Raw genomic sequence first — 23,731 nt, 5'->3', positions numbered from 1 at the left:
ATTGGTGCTGAGAGGTAACTTTTGAAGGGCTTTCAGAGCCAAGCCGCTCTTTCACGTCCATCCGATACAGAACTTGCTGATGGAATGAAAAGGAGGAAACACAGTCCTACTCCAGGAAGAGGTGGAGCCAAACAGTTTTGCTGAGTGAGCAATGTAACAGGTACAAACAACATTGATTGACAGATATAAATAACCAATCCAACTACATTTACGGGGTAAGGGCAAAATCAGGCATGATACAGCAATTCAGATCTTAAAACTTATAGTTTGACATATAGATGGCGCCACTCGCGCCGTCACACTTTGGCTAGCTTCACCTCATTTGACTGTACAGTCAGGCCTGTTCGTGGGCCTCCATAGAGACCTAATTTAGGCCTCACTCAAAAGTAGCAAACCACTTGTTCAAGCTTTAAACCCAGATATTTTTATTACTAATTTTTCCAACTGTTATTGGAAGCCTCCATTTGCTTTCAGGCCTCATGATCAGGCTTTAAGCCCTTGCCAGTCAGGCAGACATATTGTCTCCTTCACACTCAGTCTCAGGCAGCCATTTTAGGTTTTCCTTAACTTTCAGTGGGGCAGCCATATTGTCTCCTTCACTTTTGTTCTTAGACATTTTTGGTTCTCTTTACCTTGCTGAGGAGCAGCTACAGTAGAGTCTTGCTTATCCAACCTTCGCTTATCCAATGTTCTGTATTATCCAATGCAGTCTGCCTCCCGTCTGGATCCACAGCTGTTTCTCTAGGCAGCAAGGACTGAAGGTTTTATGGATATAACTTCCGACAATGTTGTTACTGTAAGTTCATTTTATGCAATTCTATCTTTATTTGCAGTCAATTTTTTAGTAGTCAATGTTTTTTTAGTCAATGTTTTCAATACATTGCGATGTTTTGGTACTAAATTTGTAAATACATAACATTGCTGTGTATTGAACTGCTTTTTCTGTTGATTTGTTGTAAAACACGATGTTTTGGGGCTTAATTTGTAAAATCATAAAGAAATTTGATGTTTAATAGACTTTTCCTAAATCCTTATTATCCAACATTTCCGCTTATCCAATGTTTTGCCAACCTGTTTATGATGAATAAGTGAGACTGTATATTGTCTCCCTCTTCACACTTGGGCTCAGCCAGCCATTTTAGGTTCTCCTCAACATTTATGATTGCATCCTATTTGGAGGCCTCCATTTGGTTCCAGGCTTTATATCAGGCTTTAGGACTTTGTTATTTAGAATTGGCTACTTTGTTTCTGGCCCCATGGTAGGTTGAGTTATTGACTTTCTCTGAGGTGGATTCTAACTAGAGACCCCAAAGACCACCGCTAAGGACAGGATATTAATCCCCCACCCCCCAGATTGGTTTACCTGCAAAGGGGGAGGGGCGGTTCAAAGTTCCCATCCAACAACAAATAATGCCAGTAGGCAAACATCGAATCATAGCTACCCCCAATACCTGCCACAAAGAGAAGGCCCGTGTCCACTGAGTCCCCTATTCATCACTAACACCACATATTACCCTGTTTCCCCTAAAATAAGACATCCCCAGAAAATACGACCTAGTAGAAGTTTTGCTGAGTTGCTAAATATAAGGCCTCACCCGAAAGTAAGACCTAGCAAAGTTTTTGTTTGAAAGCATGCCCGCCAAACAGAACAGCAGAGCATGCAGGATTGGTAAATGAATGTACCATGGTTCCCGTCCCCTTGATCTGGTCATGTAAGTGTGATTTATTGTTATAATTGTATTATTTTACTTTGTTTAATAATGTGTATTATGTTGTTATGTAATGTTTGTGTTGCTTTTATGACTGTAAACCGCCCTGAGTCCCATCCGGGAGATAGGGCGGTATATAAATAAAGTTTTATTATTATTATTATTATTATTATTATTATTATTATTATTATTATTATTATAGAGTGTTGTACATGGAAATAATGGTAGTAACAAGAAATTCTTGATAGGATTCAGTTTGTCTGGTTATGCTGGTTTTTGATGACAACTACGATACAGTATATAGTAACTATTCTTTTCTTTTTTTGTTCAACAATAAATGTGAATTCTTAATGGAAAAATAAGACATCTCCTGAAAATAAGACCTAGAGCATCTTTGGGAGCAAAAATTAATATAAGACACTGTCTTATTTTCAGGGAAACATGGTATGAATTTAATGCCATGCTGCAAATCCTCAAGAAACAGCTCCAATTCTATCTCCAAAAGGTGAATCCCGTCCAACCGTAACAATTTAGGTTGTCTATAAGTGGTTTCGTGGTGATCAATGTGATCGCCGAAACAATTAACCATGGCATGCTTGATTTCTCTATTGATTCTTTTTCGAGTCACATCTAAACAATGTGTGTTTCCTTCCTTGGGCCAATGCTACCTCGAGATAATGGCAGACCATGCAATTTTAGCAAAGGGCCAGTGATCATAACCAGAGCCTTTCCCAAAAGGAGCCCCAGGTTGTTGCCCCAAAGATATAAAATCAGAATGTGAGGAGACAGGCCATGCCACCCCCTAAACAACAGGGGCAATAAGTCGTGCCAACGAAGCCCCCACAGCCCAACCATTCAACAGTGGCTATGCGACCAAGGACCCAAGTGAGCTCCAGAATGGCTCCTGCATGCCTGATGCTCAGTCCAGAAGATGTAGCTGTGGCCGCAAATCAGAAGTTATGTCGTACCGGCTCAGTCAACAATCAGGGATCTGAAACAAAAACAAATTAGTGATAAAAAGGGCAAAGATACCCATGGTAAACCCTAGACTGCCACCATCCGATAGCATGAATATCCCTTGTGTTGAAATCAAGAGCAGCAGCTGTAGAAGCAGCTCCCTTCTGAAAAAACTGCATACCAAACTGCACTCCCACCAAGCCCAATTTAGTGAGTGCCTTGGCTGTCGTGGACAAAAACTGGCATTTGGTCAGTGGCAATCGGTTAGCATGAGAAACAGAGGACCTGAAGAAGGGCCTGGCAATGGTATAAAACAGTGGTTCTCAACCTGTAGGTCCCCAGGTGTCTTGGCCCAGAAATCCCAGCCAGTTTACTAGCTGTTAGGGTTTCTGGGAGTTGAAGGCCAAAACATCTGGGGACCCACAGGTTGAGACTGGTATAAAATAACAAATAGTGTTGCACTCTAGCCTTGAGACACTTTTTCACCCAGCACAACACTGATCCAGTAATAATAACTACATTTGTTTATTAAGAAAAGTAAGTACAAAGGGAAAAAGGCGTTTCCCAAAAAAGCAGTAGAAAAGGAACTGTAAAATAGCAAGTCTATAAATAAAAGAAAAATAGTCCAAAAATGGCAATGTACATGAAGTCAAAAGAGTCAAAATCACAGGCATAAATCTATGAGCATAAAAACAGGAACTTTTTCTAAGGCAAACTCTCCCAGGTACATAGGCAAAGGCATGAAACTTGAATCATGAATTTAAGAGCTAGACAGGAACCTGGACCTTATGGCAATGTTGCCTCTTTTGAGAGACACCAAGCAAACAGCACTTAATTTAAGCCCAAGCTTGACCAAGAAGCCATCAAATCATGCCTCATACACCAGGGTTTCAAAGACTTCTCACGGAGTCTCTCCGAATGCCTAATTAATCAATCTCTCCCACCCTCCATCCGGAGACCTAATCTGAAATTGCGGGAAAACTCCCCATTTGCTGAAGGACGATTCCCAAAAGAAATGGATCTTTCACAAGTTTCCCTTTCCCCTGTTGCTAAGGAACGAACATCGGAATCCAAAACATTCTATGTCTCAGCTTCAACTGCCTGCGATTCTCTCTGATCTAAGACCTGCAATTCTCCCTGATCACAACAGATTCCTCAGTTTGCTCAGATTGAAACCCATCACCCCCCCTCATCCTCTTGAGAAATCCCGTCCCTTGATGAGCCCTAAAAAATAGCATAACGGGGCACAAATCAGCCTCAGAGCAAGGCTATAAATGTAAATTGCTTCCACGACCTCTCTGATCGGTTTTTGATTAACAAATTTTCACCCACAGGGATTTGGGCCCCCCGGTGGCGTAGTGGGTTAAAGCCTTGTGACTTGAAGGTTGGGTAGCTGACCTGAAGGCTGCCAGGTTCAAATCCAACCCGGGGAGAATGAGGATGAGCTCCCTCTATCAGCTCCAGCTTCATACAGGGACATGAGAGAAGCCTCCCACAAGGATGGTAAAACATCAAAATATCTGGGCGTCCCCAGGCAATGTCCTTGCAGATGGCCAATTCTCTCACACCAGAAGCGACTTGGTGCAAGTCGCTTCTGACACGAAAAAAAAACCCCACAGGGAACTACCTTCAAAAGAAACATCTCCAAATTGAAGGGCCTTACCTGATGTGTCACCCTTAGACCTAACAACTAATTCACTTACATGAAAAGCAGCAAAAAATGGAATCAAAGAAGCAGCACGGTGGACAGCATGGATTCTCACGTAAACAAAATGTCAGCCTAACGGTGAAAGCCCCCCCCCCAAAATGGGGGCTTGATGGCTAATTTCTGTTCTGCACCTTCTTTCACCCCCAAAAAATATTTTTAAATTACCCAAAAAATCCTTTCTTGTTCACCTCTTTGACTGACCTCCCTCCCCTACCTTTTGGCTCATACGCTCCTGCCCCAGTTCACCTTGCTTGTGTGTGTGTGCCCTCAGGCTTGTGTACTTCTGCACTAGTCTAGCATTGCAGCCTTCCTCCCCAAAATAATAATTTATTAAAAAATCAAAACTTTTAAAAGCCCCTGTAAGTAGTTTGTTGTTCTTCTTTGACTCTTATGGGCTCCTTTTCTAACACAAGAAGTGTTTTGAAAAGTAACAGCGTGATGTTGGTTTTAGGTGACATTTAAATACAAAAGAAAATGAGAAAAAGAGACAAACTCTTCATACTCAACTTCTTAAATATCCTCAATGCAGTTTTTTTTTGGTAAGATGCTTTTGTGTCACGTAAGACAACTGATTTAATTTTTAAAGGACACATTCTGTAGCATAATTCCAATATGAAGCAATGTTTTTTATTACTTTCAGGTGTTGAGTCTTATGCTTGTGGATTTCCTATAACCAAAACACGATTTTTGCTCTACTGCATGATTATGATCACCTCACCATATATATATCTATTCTTTCAAGTGTTGTAATGTAAAGTATATGTGTGACTGAATACAAAACATTGTTGATTCTCCACATGGTGGCAGCAATGTGTTACAATTGCGCCTTCACAGAAACTATGAGTTGCAAGTGCCAGTTTTGTTGTCATTTTATGGTGCCCTTCATCACACGAACATGCTTTCAAAATCAGTGAAAGAAAGTGGGTTGCTTGGTTTAGATGACAAAAGCAGAATCTATCTAATTAATTATACCAGTTTAGTTCCATGAGTAATGCTTTGATCCACACCACTGGGTGCATCTACACTGCAGAAACAATACAGTTTGACATCATTTTAAATGTCATGGCTTAATGCTATGGAATCATAGGAGTTGTAGTTTTATTTTTTATTTTTAATGATTTTTATTAATGCAATTTCTAATACACTACAGATAAAATTCTAAAGGAAAAAATAAGGAAAGTGGGGTAGGATCAGTGCTGGAAGAGGGGTAGCTATGTTAACGAGGAAAGGGGGTAGGTGTTTTGGTGGGGGGTTGATTTAAGGGGGGAAACAATATTGGGTAGTTTCTGGGAAGTGGGGAAGGGTAGATGGGGGTTCTGGCTACAGATCAGGGGAAAGCAGATTAAAATAAGAAGGGGAACGGGGGAGTTGACTTCCGTTCTTCACTTCCAATTTCTTCCTCTTCTTTCTTTCTTAGTATTCCTTTTTAAAATAATCTTCAATAACTGTCCAGTTTGTTTCTTTCATGGCTCTACTGGTTGTAGTTTTAGAAGGTCTTTTGATTGAGGCATTTTGGCTACTCCATGTGACTCCCAAGATGTTTTTGGGACAGAACATTTACCCCCAAACCAGTCTCAGTTGTCTAACTTGTGACTGGGGCCCTGTCTACACTGCCATATGATGCAATTTGAAACTGCATGATAAGGTCAGTGTAGACTCATATAATGCATTTTAACTGTATTAAATTGCATTATATGAGTCTACACTGACCATATCATGCAGTTTCAAACTGCATTACCTAGCAGTATAGATGAGGCCATAGATTAACATTTCTTTTCTCATAGATTACCATTCTGAGCAGCTTTCAAACAGTTAGCCTAAGGCCCCATCTACACTGCCATATAATCTAGTTTCAGAATTCAGATTAACTACACTGAATTGGAATATTTGGCAGTGTAGACTCCGATAATCCAATGTAGTTCAATATGCATTATATGAGCCTACACTGACCATTATAATGCAGTTCAAACTGGATTATATGATAGTGTAGATGGGGCCTTAATATCAGACCAGGAGTCCCTTGCATAGAAGAATATACAATGTCCTTCGTTTTGCAAAAGCACATAGCCAATTTCTTATGTTTGCTGATAGTATAAACAAGCTAGCACACTGCATTTTTTTTTAAAAAAGGTAATATTTAAAAGTTTAAAATATGAATATATTTTATATTAGTCTCCACAGGAGAACATTCCTTGATAATGTCAGTTTCTCATATGCTGTTTGCAATTGGATCCATTGTTGTGTTTACTGGGCTCTTGGGATACTTCGGAAGCCTTCAAAGAATCCGCTGTTTATTGGTTGTGGTAAGCAGAATTTATGAGTACCCTTAGTATGGAGACTAAAAGCTTCTCACAATAATCAATCCAAAGTGTGGTCCTATCCTGGTTTTACCTTTTCCCAAGATATCCTTGTTCCAAATCAAAAATGGAAGCACAGGTTCAAGTCCACACAAAATAGAGATACAATTGATGCATCTCCTAATATACCAGCCTATGTATGGAGAAGAGGATACCCATGCTATTCTTAATTTATTTTTAGATGATTCTATTTTGTGCGTTTCAACACATTAAGAAAATAAGTTTTCAGAATATAATGGGAGTGGAAACTGACTAATTTCAAGGCAATGCCTGAATATTCTTCTTGCTGATTTCATTTCAGCAACAGGTAGTCGTAAACACTCCAGGCAAAAACTAAACACTTAACACAGGAGAGAGTTAATTGCTTTCAAGAGTGTCTTGAAAGCTGTCATTTTCAGCGTAGATGAATCCAAAATAAATAAATAAATACTATAATTTGAAGGAAAACAATTTAATTTTATTTGTATGCCATCTTTCAAGTGAAATCACAGAAGTTTTCAATAAGTAATAAAATGCTTCATTGTGGGTGGCTAAAATGACACTTTATTTAAAATACTGTATAAAATTAATTGTAGACTATGTGTGTAACTGGCCAATAATTTTATTTTATTTCGTGTCAAAAGCATTGTACGACAAATACATTTCAAAATGATGGGGGGGAAAAAGGAAACCACAAGTAACTAAATAGTTTTGGACCAAAAGCGGGCAACAGCAACCGCATTGTCTGTAGCTTTAAACAACTCCTCCTCCGTACATGAGGCAGGGCATTGTGGGCAAGCATACATATGCAGAGTTGTTTGTTCTGCTCCACAGTCACACAAGGTGGAGGCAGAGCCGGCCCTAGATATTTTTCAAGTGCAGGCAAACAGAATTTTGGCGCCTCCCCCCCCCAAACCAATCACTGAAAATTAAAAGCATTGGATAAGCTAAAATGTTGGATAATAAGGAGGGATTAAGGGAAAGCCTATTAAACATCAAATTACATTAAGATTTTACAAACTAAGCACCAAAACATCAGGTTTTACAACAAATCAACAGAAAAAGCAGTCTCAACTGCGCCCCCCGTATGTTTTGCGCCACAGGCGACTGCCTAATTCGCCTCATTGTTGGACCGCCTCTGGGTGGAGGATTCCTCCAGGTAGTGCCACCTTGCCAAGTTGTCTTTTTATCTGCCCACTCCGCTTCTCAGTCTGTTTAGGGACTTCCAAGTTGCCCATTCTTGGTTTGCCTCTGGAGGAAGACCCTCATGGGGGGTCATCCAGTTAGAATTGCCAGGTTTAGCTGCCCAGAGAGACACCCTTGCTGCTGCTGGAGGAACATCAAGAGGAGTGGTGGTTCTCATGAAGCCCTTCCGTGATTTGAGTCTGGTGGGAGGAGGCTGATAGTCATGCAGTGGGTGGCTTTCATAATGTTCGACCTTTTTTCTCTCGCAGTTAGCAGCAACTTCCCGTCGCACATCAGGAGGGGCAATGCCAGCTAACTTATAGAGTTTATCAATAGGTGTAGGTTTAAGGCATCCTGTGATGATTCTGCATGTTTCGTTCAGTGCTATGTCCACCTGCGTCGCATGGGCAGACTTTTGCCAGACAGGACAGGCGTACTCCGCAGTTGAGAAAGACAAGGCCAGGGCTGATGTTCTTATTACTTGTGGGTCTGCACCCCATGAGCTGCCAGTCAGTTTCCGCAGGATGTTGTTGCGTGCAGCTACTTTGTGCTTGGTGTTCATGCAGTGTTTCCTATATGTTAGTGTTCGATCTAAGGTGACACCAAGGTATTTAGGATGGAAACAGTGTTCGAGCTCTTGGCCTTCCCAAGTAACTTTCAGTTTCCTGTTGGCTTCACGGTTACGTAGGTGGAAAGCACACACTTGTGTCTTGGAAGGGTTGGGCTTCAGGTGGTTCTCTTTGTAGTAGCTGAAGAGGTCTTTCAAGGCATTAGTGAGTTGCTTTTCAACTGTTTCAAAATCTTAGCTTGTGTTGTAAGGCCAAGGTCATCAGCATATATAAAGCTCTTTGTGAGTGGTGGTAGTGGCTGATCGTTCGTGAAGATGTTAAATAAGGTCGGTGCAAGAACGCTGCCTTGGGGTAAACCATTCTTTTGTCTCCTCCATCTGCTTTTCTGGCCATATAATGAGAAGACAAGAAAGCTTGAAGAAGAGAATGATGCTAGGGAAAAGGAAAGGAAAAAGAAAGAGGGGCCGATCAAGGGCAAGATGATGAAGTTAAGGACTGGAGAGAAAAATTATTAGAGTATATCAAAATGGCCAAGTTCTCCAATGGCATTCGAGGAGGAAGTAATAAAGATTTTGCTAGGAAATGGAGGTTTGCATTTGGATATTTAGAAAGGAAGACATACCATAAGTAGACTTTACAGTAGCCGCAAGGGAAATTTATTAACACAAAGATAAGGGTAGGGTTTTTTTTTTTTTTTTGAGATATTAGTTCCACACTGAGTGGTGCTGGAAGTCATGGTCAGTGGTTAATGGGTGAGGGGAGGGGGTGGGGTTTTGGGGGGAATGGCATGTCTGTATTATGTGTATTTGATTGTCTTTTGTTGTTTTCTTTTACATTCTGTACGTCATTAACACACTTAATACAAACATTATTTTAAAAAAAATTAAAAGGGAGAAGTGAAGAAATACAGATATTGATAGCGAAGCTCCACAGTTGTCCTTTTACAAAAATGTCATTTTGTGTTGTTGGTTTATGTTTTTTTGAGATCTAAAAGATGTGTAAATGACGTAGTATAGTTTTCCCTTCAGTAGTTAGAGAAATTGTCTGTATACAATTCTTTGTTTCATTGAATTGAGGCTGCTTGAGACAGGGATTTATTTGCCGCCTGTCTCTGACTAGTCAGTTATGACCACTGACATTGCTGCACAAGATTAACCTCTTTCCCTACAACTGGAGATTAACCTAATTGTGAGCTGAACCTGACATGTGAAAAACATAGTCTGTGGCAGAGTGACACCTATATAGCAGAAGACCACAGGAATATTATGTAGATTTCTAATGGCTGCTCAGATCTTTTCCTCAGACTTTCCACAACTCTAATTGGTCTTCCTCTAATCCTACTGCCTTCTATTCTACTGAGCATTACTCTCTTTTCCAATAAATTATGATGTATCTAAAGTACAATAAACTTATTTCAGTTTTTAGTGGAAGTTTGAACTTTGCTATATGATGAATTTATTGGTCTTTTGAGTAGTTCATGGTCTTCAGAGAATTCTAGTAAAGGTAATTTTTTTCCCCTGACATTAAGTCTAGTTGTGTCTGACTCTGGGGATTGGTGCTCATCTCTATTTCTAAGCCAAAGAGCCGGCATTGTCCATAGACACCTCCAAGGTCATGTGGCCAGCATGATTGCATGAAGTGCCATTATCTTCCTGTCGGAGCGGTACCTGTTGATCTACTCACATTTGCATGCTTTCAAACTGCTAGGTTGGCAGACGCTGAGGCTAACAGTGGAGCTCACCCCGCTCCCCAAATTCAAACTGCTGACCTTTCAGTCAGTAAGTTCAGCACTCAGCGGTTTAATCCGCTGCACCACCAGGGGTTCCCAGAGAATTCCCAGAGAATTCTACTCCAGAATTATATTTCAGAAATATTTCTTCCTTTCTGTGTTGCAATATTTTTGTGCATAAATTTGTGCATAAACACTCATGGAAGGGTTGTATGGAAAGTGTTTTTTTTTCTTCATTCAGAATCATCAACATCCCACTTGTCATATGGGTTTTTACTCCCCTTCCTTCTTTCATTACCAGAACAGAAGAGAAAAAGAAAAGCAATCTTGCATGCTCATAAACTTACACATTCATACACAGACATCTGGGCCGGTTCTTAATGGAGGCCCATGAAGCTCGCTGTGGAACAAGGAAGTACTTGCTATTCTCGCAAGATTTCACAGGAATCTCGCGAAATCTCGTGAGAATAGTAAGTACAGTAGAGTCTCACTTATCCAACACTTGCTTATCCAACGTTCTGGATTATCCAACGCATTTTTGTATTCAGTGTTTTCAATACATCATGATATTTTGGTGCTAAATTTGTAAATACAGTTATTACTACATAGCATTACTGGGTATTGAACTACTTTTTCTGTCAAATTTGTTGTATAACATGATGTTTTGGTGCTTAATTTGTAAAATCATAACCTAATTTGATGTGTAATAGGCTTTTCCTTAATGCCTCCTTATTATCCAACATATTCGCTTATCCAACGTTCTGCCGGCCCGTTTATGTTGGATAAGTGAGACTCTACTATACTTCCTTGTTCCAAGGCAAGTGACCCAATGGTCGCCGCCACCACTGCCGCCGTCGCCACCGCCGGTAAGTTGGGAGGGGTGTAATTTCGGGGGGGGGGGGCGGGGGCGGCCCTAGGTTCGCTTACATACTAAAAAAACCTAGGACCGCTCCTGACAGACATCACTATCTGGAAATAGTGTTAGTAGAATTTTCTTTTCACAAAGCAAAAATTTGTTGCACAAATAATTCATATTTGGTTTGTATTAAACACTTTGAAATGTGAAAATACCTGGTATTCTTTCTGATTGGGTTCATCAGGTTTCCACCCAGAAATCAATAATGGTACTGGTATTCTTTCTATCTCTGAACTCTAAGTACAGTAGTTATTTGTTATACTGTTCTTATAAACATCCTCCCCTTTTAACTACACATCTTGTTCAATGGACTCTCACTTTAAATGATTTTCATGATAACTCAATGTAATTGGTGGCTAAAGTGTTCTTAGAAATTATTAAAATCAAAACATACTAATAGGGTTAATAATATCCTTTGTTGACAGATTAATAACTTATGGAAAGCTCAGATAGATGAACATGTTTCTAGATATGGAAATAAAAAAATACCCGGAAGGGCACATCATTGGGATAGTCTGAATGCCTTTCAGCACTTGGGAAGCCACTGTGGTAGAAATTGAAGTACTTTCTTCAAAAGATCATTAGTGAACATGGTAACAGGCATAGCCATTAGGAAGCATAGCTATTTCAGTAAGATTTCAGATTATGACTGTTCACATAATCTGTTTCCAATAGATTCTGTTTGTAAACATGGCAATAAGAAATAGGTCAGAACAATACTAACAATGAAGCCCTATACATGACTGCTCAAAGGTAACTCACACTGAATTTGGTGGGATTTGCTTCAGAAACCAGGAACAGAATTGCAACGTCAGATCTGTTGGGATTGTGCCGTTCTCCAATTGCTGTTGGATTGTAACTCCCAGTAAACCAAGACAGTTAATGGTAAAGAATGTTGGAAGCTGCAATTCAAAACATCTGGAGAATCACATAATTGACATTTCTGGATTAAATCCAACTGCTAGTCCTAAATATAGTAGATATTATGCTTTCTAGATTTTTGACTGTCCATCCCAGCAGACTTAGCCAACATAGTAGTGACGACTGTACAGAACTATAATTCACCTTAATCTGAAATAGATTCAGGATTAAATAGCATGTGCAAATCTTCTGTTGTGATCAACATTCCCCTTTCTGCCACTAATTGCCTTTAATATGACTCTTCAGCTTGAAAATAAGGTATGCTTTTGGTGCACCCTTGATCTACAGGAGCCCATTACCCTGTCTTTTCACCAGTTGGGAAAGAAAAGCGTTTTTAACAACATGCAGAGGGCATAATTGTTGTTTTTCAATATACTGGCTATACTGTTTACCTGCCTGTCCTTCTGTCCATCAAAATATTGTAGATTTCTATAGTCTATTTTATGTACAAATGCAAAATTCAAATAAATGTTATATATAAAAATATTGTAGACTTTCTTCTCCCCCCCCCCCCACCCAGTTCCATTGTTGTGGGTGATACAATCATGCAGACTGAATATGCAATGAGCATAAAGAACATGTAAATCAAGTTCCATGTTCTTCCATGGCATCTAAGGAAAATAAATGGTTTTGTGATGCAGCAAAAAATGCAGCATTCACTAGGGTACGTCTTCTGTCTTCCCCTTTTCTCCATGAAATGTCATGAATGTAATTTTCCAGTCATGTTTTAATCTGTTTCCTTTCCTTTGGGAAACACTGATCCCATTGGAAGCTGGTGACGATAAAGATCTAGCACACAGTTGTGTAGAAGTGTGGAAGAAGTAAGATGAAGTGAATCTAGTGAACGACATCCAACTGGGAAGGGCCATGAAGGAGCTTTCCCATTGCTCCCTTATTTAGTAGCTCTTCAGGATGGGTGTGTGTGTGGAACTGTACCTGGGCATCTCTAGCAGTGTTCAATTTAGCGAAAGTATTCCACAGCAAGGTATGCGATACAAGCAGTCCCCAAGTTATTAACAAGATAGGTTCTGTAGGTTTATTCTTAAATTGAATTTGTATGTAAGTCAGAACAGGTCAATTTTTAAAGTGTAACTCCAATATACACACACACACACACACACACACACATATATATATATATATATATATATATACACACACACACACACACACACACACACTAGCTGTACCCGGCCACGCGTTGCTGTTGTGAAGTATGGTGGTATGGGAAATAAAGTATTGAGGAATTGTTGGTAGTTAAGGTAAAGGGTAAAGGTTTTCCCCTGACATTAAGTCCAGTCGTGTCTGACTCTGGGGGTTGCTGGTCATGTCCATTTCTAAGTCGAAGAACTGGTGTTGTCCGTAGACTCCTCCAAGGTCATGTGGCATGACTGCATGGAGTGCCGTTACCTTCCCGCTGGAGCAGTACCTATTCATCTACTCTCATTTGCATGTTTTTGAACTTTAGAGTTGGCAGAAGCTGGGGCTAACAGTGGGGGCTCTCTCCGCTCCCCCAATTCAGACCTGCAACCTTTCAGTCTAGAAGTTCAGTAGCTCAGCACTTTAGCACGCTGCGCCATCAGAGGATATTATTTTCTAAAGCTTGTGAATATACAATATTTCTGATTGTTGTTTTTTTTTTGCCTGTTGGAGGCAAGTATGAATGCTGCAATTAGTCAAAATGATTAGCATGTAATAGCCTTGCAGCTTTAAAGCCTGGCTGCTTCCTCCCTGAGTGAATTTTTTGTTGGGAGGTGTTAGCTGGCCCTGATTGTATAACCCAGCCGCTATCAGGACCTCAAGATTGAACTGCAAAGACTCTGGCAGAAACCAGTGCAGGTGGTCCCGGTGGTGATGGTACACTGGGTGCTGTGCCCAAAGATGTCAGCTGGCATTTGGAAACAATAGACATTGACAAAATTACAATCTGCCAACTGCAAAAGGCCACCCTACTGGGATCTGCGCGCATCATCCGAAAATACATCACACAGTCCTAGACACTTGGGAAGTGTTCGACTTGTGATTTTGTGATATGAAATCCAGCATATCTATCTTGTTTGCTGTGTCATAATAAAATAATAATAATAATAATAATAATAATAATAATAATAATAATAATAATAATAATAATAATTGTAACCTTCCTCTCCTCCCGGGAATTATTGTTTTGCAAGGCACCAGCAAAAGGGGCCCCGGTGGCGAAGTGTGTTAAAGCACTGAGCTGCTGAACTTGCAGACCGAAAGGTCCCAGGTTCAATCCCCGGGAGCGGCGTGAGCGGCTGCTGTTAGCTCCAGCTTCTGCCAACCTAGCAGTTCGAAAACATGCCAATGTGAGTAGATCAATAGGTACCACTCCGCCAGGAAGGTAACGGCACTCCATGCAGTCATGCCGGCCACATGACCTTGGACGTGTCTACGGACAACGCCGGCTCTTCAGCTTAGAAATGGAGATGAGCACCAACACCTAGAGTCAGACATGACTGGACTTAACGTCATGTGAAACCTTTACCTTTACCTTTAAGGCATCAGCATTATTTGGCAAAGAAGGCTAAAGACTTTGTAAAACTACAACTCCCAAGATTCAATTGCATGACAGTCATGGCAGTTAAAGTAGTGTCAAACTGCATTAATTCTGCCATGTAGATGCACCCTTTGTTAAGTAGACAAAAAAATCCCTCTTAGCTCAAGGCCTCATATTTGAAAACTCTCATTCAATAATAAGCAAATTGCCTACTTTTAGTCAGCGTGACTTGCCATATTTGGCATATAAAATCACTTTACATTCTAAATGCATTCAGGCAAGATTATGTGCTTATGTTCTTACAGCATTGTTTTATGTGCCTTCCAATCTGTTAATTTTCTTGGACCTGGAGACACTTTTAAAATATAGCTGTTTAAAGGAAGGAATACAAATACTTTCCATTTAATTTGGGCTTGTTATTACAGGGCTGTGAGGAAGAGATCAGGAAACGGTATAAAGAAAATACCTGGATATTAATGCCATTAAGTACTGGACTAATGCTACTTGAAGTAAGAATATATATTTTTCTTTTGAAAAATAGCAATTGTGTTTTAAATCAGATACCAGTCAAAAGGTATACCACACACCACCTTTGTATTATAGGCATGCTTTTTCTTTTCTTTATATAAGTCTAAAAAACGGAGTTGTAAAATCTTAAGAAATATAACAAGTCATGTATATGTAATGGACATGAATTCCAGGTTGCCGAGACTATCTGAGATTCCATATTCTTTGTATTCATATGAAAGCCAGTGGTGTGGTGGTTGGAGCATTGAACTATGACTCTAGAGACCAGAGTTTGATTTCCTGCTTGCCTAGGGAAACCCATTGAGGGACCTTGGGTGAACCACACATTCTATTCCCTAAAAAGTCCTGTGAAAGGTTCACCTTAGGGTTGCCATAAATCAGAAATGACTTGAAGTCACACAACAAATATATATACCGGATGGGCCAAAAGTCACAAAAGGGTCCTATATATACTGTATGATGCTATGATATTAAATTATGGTTATGAGATTTGATTTTTCACACATAACAAAAATTTATTTCCTATATATACTGTATATGATACTATTACATTGTAAATTAAAAACAAAAAATGAGTTATGAAATATTGAAACACGTTTGTGACTTTGGCCCACCCTATATTTATAGAAAGAGAAAGGAAAACAAGCTGATGGTAGCATAATCCTAACTCTGCTATCCTGTGATTTTAGAGACATACATCAAGGTAAATGTAGAATATTTTAGATCACCATTGCCAAGAATTAAAAAAAAATTAGAGGTCTGCTTTTAGGGAGACAGAGATCCAACACCAGCTCCCATAGAAAACTGCCTAATCTTAATGTAAGAGATCGGATGTGAGTAGAGGCAAATGTGGAGAAGATCAGGAAGCCAGTAGTATACATCCTTTGCTCCAGTTCATTGTAATGGGAAATCATTTGAAGAAAGAAAAAGGGTCTGAAAAAGAATTATAATATTGCAATAATATTGCAAATACAGAATGAAACCAGTGTGGCTTTAGAGAAGGCAATACATCCACCTCCTGCTTGATGTCATGGATAAAATTCTTTAAGTAGTTTCTTGGTCACTCATATGATTTTAGGAATATTATAGTATTCACAAAACAATGTAATACATTGTTAGGTAATGTACATCTTGCAGCTCATTGGTACTTCTTTCTTGTCATTTTTGTTGCCATAAATCAACATAGTCCTGAGATGGTTAATGTATGATACTATAATCCTTTTGGAAGTCTGTACCACTTCTATGAGATGTTTTGCATATGATTTTTCTCATGTATCCTCCATTTGGCATGATCTGGTTTTGAGTGGACATCACAAGGTAAACACACGCAAATCAGATTGCTGTGGGACATATCTCTAACGAAATTTTGTTGTGGGAGAGAAAATAGATATATTGCAGAGAAAAAACCATTCATGGCTAGTTTTTTCTACATAAAGAGAGGTGTTAAATTTTATTTGTATATTCCTAAAACCTGTAGTTTTGGAAACTTTGTCTCCATCATAATATTCACTTCCTCATGTGATCAAATATACTAAACTAGAAAAAAATGTATGGTAATAATTTGTTTTAAGGAAATTTGAGGTTATGGAACTAAATGATACGAGTAATATAATATAGCATGTATAATATAGGCCACTAGCAACGCATGTTTATAGTCCAATGCAAATTTATCAGGGATTAAACCCTTATATGTATAGGACTGCACTGTGTTCAGTAAGCATTTATCTCAGCTGCACTTATCCAGTCCATTGATCTTGAAGAGCTGTATGCTACAGCTCAAGAGATGAAAACCAGTTAAACAAATTGACAGCTCTTAATCCCCCACTTGCCTTAGAAAGTGCATCTGTTTCTCTCTCTCCAAAAATAGGGACAAGGATTTACTGAATGTTCACTGTTTTACATGAAATTGTATATTCTGTTTATATCCCTCTTTTATTATACTTTGGTTACAATCCATGTAAAGCTGGTTGCTGTTGTTTCATATTTATGAATACATGCGCGCGCGGGGTGTGTGTGTGTGTGTGTGTGTGTTACATTAATTTTATCTACTGTGATCGTCTTACCTGCAAGGCCATTTATCCTGCAGGTATTTAATTACCATAGAAGTTCTTAGCCTTCCAGATAGCACAATCGTACTAGCTACAACAGGCCAACAACCTCTTATTTTCTTTCCTGCGGTTGTATTCAGAAATCAAAGAAGAGGGCTATTCATCAGAGAACTTTTTTAAAAATCATGTTTCTAAAAAGTGAAACACTAGACATGTGGAGCATGGTAGAGAACTATCAAGGATTTAAAATAATATGAAACACTCAAAGTTAGTTTTAACAAAAAAAGAGGGTTTTAAAACATCTTCACAACCTCTGAGGATGCCTGTCACATATGTGGGTGAAACGTGAGAAGAGAAAGCTTCTGGAATATGGCTATAAGCCTGAAAGACTCACAGCAACCCAGTGATTCCAGCCATGAAAGCCTTCGACAATACGTTTTTAAAACAGTTCTCCTTTTGGTTTTATTGACATTTATATAAGTTTTTACAAATATTAATTTTGTAATCTAAGTACTATACAGAATATTATTTATTACTGATTGCCACTCCAAATGCTTCATTTTTAAGGTTATGTCTCTAATAAAATCGCCTTGGACTTTGGTATCAGTTGACAGCAGCTCACTCTACACAGCAGTTTAAAAGATAGTGAGGCTGCTCAAATAACAGGTGAACCATCCCTAAATTGGCCCCAAAGTGTCCAAACTAATTGAGCAGATAAGGCAAAGAGCCTATGCTGATGAGGCAGGCTGTCTCCAAGCGATTTGCCTTTCCTCTTGTTTGCTGCCAGACAGCAAAGACCACAATTTCTTCAGACAAGGATCAATTCTCCTTCCTTCACAATATGATGATGAGAAAGTTTGGATACATGCAATGCATTGCACATTCTTCTTCCCTGAATCCATGTGTTTTGTTTTTACAGTTCTAAATAAATTACTTTTTGCTTTCTTGTTGTTTGCATTTCAAGTCTGTAACTGCTGTGTTTTTTAAAAGTTATTTTTTAAAGTTTTTTAAAAAAAAGTTAAGAGAAACTGAAGTATCACTTTCCTCCATTTGCAAAATGTCTTCTGTAACTAAAGGGCTCTGGATAATATCCTTTACTCATTAGCTAATATAAGAGGAAATTGTACCAGTGAACATTCACATTAAAGCATGCCAAATAACCACAGGACAGGTGAATAAGATAAGAAAGCACCATCAGAACCACAAAGAATGGTTGTAAATCTTCGGTTGCCTTTACGTTGTCGATTTAATGCAGTTTGACACCATAACTCAATGATCTGGAATCATGGAGTTGTAGTTTTACAAGGTCTTTAGCATTTTCTTCCAAAGAGTCTTGGTACTTCATCAGATTACACCTCCCATAATTCCATAGCATTGAGTCTTGGCAGTTAAAATGATGCCAAGCTCCTTTAATTGAACTGTGTCTAAAACAGGGTCAGGACTGGAGTCCTTAGCCTAAATCCATTTGCTAGTCCCACCTAGAACTCACACATTGAATCAATGGGATTTACATGAATTTAACATCTGGCAGTTGATCTAAAGGGTCTACTGTAATTGGATTAACATCTGGATTTAGGCTTTTTATCTTCATTGTCATGAAGGAATATCATGCAGTTATGAAATTTGGTATCCCTGTGGGATTTTTCCTCTGCTGCTATGAATAATGACTTGAAGAAGAATCTTATTATCCGACAACATTGCAGTACACAGATGAGCAAATGCAATTTCAGAATTAAGATCATTAACTCAAAGATAGTGCCATTTTTCAGTGGCAACAACTTCATACACACTGGTAACACTTTTTCCTGATGGAGTTCCAAAGTGGATGTTCCGGGAAGCTGTTAGCCCCAACTTCTGCCAACCTAGTAATTTGAAAACATGCAAATGTGAGTAAATCACTAGGTACAGCTCCAGTGGGAAGGTAATGGCGTTCCATGCAGTCATGCTGGCCACATGACCGTGGAGGTGTCTATGGCTTAGAAATGGAGATGAGCATCAACTCCCAAAGTCGGACACGATTAGACTTAATGTAGTGGGGAAACCTTTATCTTTTACCTTAGATATAAGTAAGAAAAGCCACCTTGAGTATATCAGGAGAAGGATGTGACAAAAATAAAGTAAAGAATATAAAGTAAGCAGGTAAATAAATAGAACTGTATACTTTGTTAGAGATGAGATTCAAAACAATATTCAACACAGAAATTACTGACAAGTGACCATTACATATGCAGACATTTTAAAAAGGAGTAAATATAGTGTGACTTGTACAGTGTGACTTGTACAGTTTGAACTGCATGTTATGGTCAGTGTAGACTCATATAATGCAGATCAAACTGCATTGAACTGGATGATATGAGTCTACATTGCCATATAATCTAGTTCAATGCAGTTCTTCTGCATTCTAAACCTGCATTATATGACAGTGTATATGGGGTCCTAATGACGTTGTGAAAATGCAATGGAAGCTTTTTGGGAAATGTCAAAGACAGGAATAATACTGATGCAGATGTTTGAAAAAGCCTGAAGCCAGTAACTGGATTTGGAGAATGGAAAAGGCATATGATAACAGGACCCAATTCTAATTCTAACTGGAATAGCAGTTCACTGGATTCATGTCATCTCAAAATCACATCCAAAGTGATGAACCAGCAGTACACCAAGAAGGGGTTCATTTTCAGTGCAGACATGACCCTATGGTCCAGCCCAATGCTTTGATCACAAATGTTATGGAATTGATCTCTCATGACAATAAGATGATTAGAAAAGTCTGTGTAGTAAGTAAGTTGATATTTGAAGGACAAAGCCTGCAGGCTTGGTTTCCCACCACACATTTTGGCTAGGAATAAATTCATGTTTATACCTCAGTTTTCCTTTAATGTTGCTGGAATTTCACATTTTGAAAGACAAGCTTACAAAAGGATCAAAGTGTTTGCTCAGGGGGCAGAGAAAACTTATCTGATCCACTGATCCTCTGAGGCACACAGTGAGAGTGTTTTGCTTATAGATTGCATAACTGGAAAGCTGAGGTGGACATCAAGAAAAATGCAAGACAGCTTTCTCCCCCCTTTTAATTTTGTGTGTGTGTGTGTGTGTGTATACACACACACACACACACACCTAAAAATAGCATGAATGAAATTATAGCAGACATACACACAAAAATGTCTCCCTGCATGTGTATTTATCTTCTTTTTCATTAATGCAGTCCATGCTCCATTAATACTATTATTTCTGCAGAACAGCAGGGGTAATGTTTGTCTCAGTTTCTTTGACACTAGCTCTGATCCAACAGTGGTGGCATAATAACTGTACAAGTACTGTTGTTTTTTCCCCTCACCTGGAGGTAAAGGCTCCAACCTAATTCCTATTTACAATCAAATAATATCTAGAACAGACATGAAGTGTTTTCATGTTTAGTTCATTTTGCCCCTTTGAAACAAGGCAGCACCCAAGTTGGTCCTGTCCATCTTATTGTTATTCAACTACTGAAGCTGAATCCAGCTCAGAATAAAAATGAATTCATATACAAATTATGGTATTGGATGCAGATTTCTGACCTCATCACATGAGGCAAGATTGGTAGCATGCACTTGTTTGTCTTCTCCTTTAAGACAGAGTCTGCCAGCTCCCATTATATGATGCCGGTTCATGCCACCACTGCAGCAACATGGAAGTTGGTGCGGGGTGTGGCGTGACAGGTTCTTCACACCCCGGGATGTGCACCACTGGAATTGCCTCGATCAGTGGCGATTCCAGTAGCATGTTTTAAGAGGTCATTAGATGATATAACTAAGTTTATAAAAACAAACTTCCCTGCCCCTCTTTGCTTCATGGAAGTTTTTCCAACTCCATTCCCAAATGCTACAAAGAAGATTTGATAACATGCCCAAAAGAGTTAGATGGAGTAGAGAGGGAAATCCCTCAAACTTGGCACTGAAAGGGTACAGTATTTCGAGAGCTGGAGAGAAATACCACAAGGACAAAGGGGCACAGTCTATTTCCACACATCTAAAATTGTGTCCAATTTGCTGAATCTAAAAAAAATGCAACCATTCTCAGGACAGCAGTGTTTTTAAGGAAATGTGGGATTTTTCACCATTGACATAATGGACACTATCAAAGAGCTGCCAACAATCAATATTGCAACAATATTTATTGTTACCATTGAGATCCTAATCCATAGTAAATGTGCAGTTTGTTAAGGATGAAGAATACCTTCTCAGGCAATCCTATGTCTTGAGGCGCTTCCAGACAGGTCTTAAACCTGTGCCCAGGTAGGTTTAAGAAACCTGCTTCAGCATTGGTGTAAGTCTCCATGCCCATCCAAAAAAAAAAAAAAAGAGCTTTCCCGGTGAGATGTCCCCATGCCATCCCAGTAACTCCTGGATGGCATGGGGCCACCCAGCCCCCCCGCAAGCCTTAAAAAAATTAAAAATTACTGGGGCACCATTACACTGCTCTGGCAGGTCTCCTGGCACGTAGAAATGACATGCCAGGAGGTGGGGGGCAGGTGTCCGAAAATCCAAGAGGGTTGTGGGAAGTGACCCCCAGGACTACCCAGGAGTCAGTTCCCCATAGATCCCATACCTGATTAGACCCGGGCCTTTAAGGAAAGTCTGGGCCTAATGGGGTATTTAATTAATTCAGGACAAAGCAGGGTTTCCCTGCTTTGTCGTAAATTAATTCTCTTTTACCAGAGGAGTTGTTTGGATGCCTCTGATAAGGGTCCAATTTTTGGGACCTGTCCGGAAGGGTTCTCTGATAAGGCAAAATGTAATTAATGGGATTTTGTTGGACTGGGTCTTCAACCAACCCTAACAAGAATAGCCAATAATTATTGTTGGGAAATGCAGGTTTGAATATCAGACAAGGCATAAGATGAAAAACAACCTGTCCAAAACCCATCAATGCTGACATCTAACGCACAAAGAGAAAAATATGAGCTTACTCTTCATTGTAAACCATATACAAGTTAATAATCACTTACATAGGGCCATTCCACACAGCCATATAAAACAGAATATCAAGGCAGATAATCCACAGTATTTGCTTTGAACTGGATTATCTGAGTCCACATTGCCATAAAATCCAGTTCAATATGGATTTTATACAGCTGTGTGGATGGGGCCTTAGAGTGATGCAGGAAGAGACTGAGCATAGTAAAAGAATCAAAAGGAAGACCTATAAATATATGCTGTGCTTAAACCTATATGAATAAGCAAAAAAAGTACAGACATGCAAACACTTCCAACTCTAACAGTGATAAATATTGTAAGCTGCAGCCCAGCAATATCTGAACTGCTATGCTTAGTCCATTCCTGATCTCTGTGTTGCATTGCCAACTGCAATAAAGGCCACACATTGGAACACTGCCATAATTTATGGGCAAATATTTATTTTTCAAAGGAATTACTATGCATTTTATGGCAATGCATATTATATTTAAAGGGTATTTTAAAGGGGTAAAAAATAAATATACCTTAGAATTAAAAAAATTACATCAATTGTTTGGTTGTTACCATGTTGACTGAACTACAGTAGAGTCTCACTTATCCAACTTAAATGGGCCGGCAGAACGTTGGATAAGCGAATATGTTGGATAATAAGGAGAGGTTAAGGAGAAGCCTATTAGACATCCAATTAGGTTATGATTTTACAAATTAAGCACCAAAACATCATGTTATACAACAAATTTGACAGAAAAAGTAGTTCAATACACAGTAATGCTACGTAGTAATTACTGTATTTACGAATTTAGCACCAAAATATCACGATGTATTGAAAACACTGACTATAAAAATGTGTTGGATATTCCAGAATGTTGGATAAGCGAATGTTGGATAAGTGTGACTCTACTGTATTACCTAGCTGTTGTAATAATTGTGGTTTCTTGTCCCTTTTTTTAAAAAAAAAATTACTATCGTGCCACCAAAAAAACATACTGTTTCCTGAAACCTTCCTCTATGTATGTGTGTATCTCTAATCCTATTAATTCCCCTTTAAAGTGTGGATGGATAGCAAAGGAGTTAAAAAATATAACAAAACAAAATAAAAATGAACCCATGCAGCTGTTCCCTTCTGTTCCAAGGTCACATCAGGAACAAAGGCAGTGGAAATAAAACCATGGGTGATTGCTTTCATTTTCTTTCCAGCAAACATTTTACTATACTAACATAATATAACTTTAAACACAAATATTAAACCTAGTCCCTAAATGCACTTAAAAAGGTAACCTATTCCTGCAAAACTGAATTTAAAAATTCCCTTCACTTATCAAAATCCAAACACATTAAACCCCAATCCTTTTCTCCCACAGAGTAGATTCCATCTTGAATAGATCTTTAAAAATAACATTTGGTCCTTTAACACATCATGATAGTACACACCTTAGTCACATCCAGACTAGATTACTGTAATGTGCTCTACATGGGGCTGCCCCAAAAAAGTGTTCAGAAACTGCAACTGGTACAAAGGTCAACAGCTAGACTGCTGGTGGGAGTGGGATATAAGAAAAGAACTACCCCACTCCTGAAGCAGCTGCACTGGCTTCCAGTTTGTTTCCGGGTGCAATTCAAGGTGCTGGCTTTAGCCTATAAAGCCCTAA

The 23,731-nt window shown here is 39.1% G+C and overlaps 1 long non-coding RNA gene across 1 annotated transcript in view; it reads left to right on the top strand.

The window, feature by feature from the left end:
• Positions 1–307: 307 nt before the first annotated feature.
• The window catches only part of LOC134299558 (uncharacterized), a 41,580-nt gene continuing 18,156 nt past the window's right edge, over positions 308–23,731 (top strand). The window contains exons 1-2 of the long non-coding RNA XR_010006777.1: positions 308–796; positions 14,977–15,060. This is a non-coding gene — a long non-coding RNA (uncharacterized LOC134299558). The remainder of the gene's footprint in view (positions 797–14,976; positions 15,061–23,731) is intronic.

The sequence above is a fragment of the Anolis carolinensis genome, chromosome 5, assembly GCF_035594765.1.
Source record: "Anolis carolinensis isolate JA03-04 chromosome 5, rAnoCar3.1.pri, whole genome shotgun sequence".
In the NCBI taxonomy this organism is placed as follows: Eukaryota; Metazoa; Chordata; class Lepidosauria; order Squamata; family Dactyloidae; genus Anolis; species Anolis carolinensis.
The sequence above is the reverse complement of the archived record's forward strand: the minus strand, read 5'-3'. Positions and strand labels throughout refer to the sequence as shown.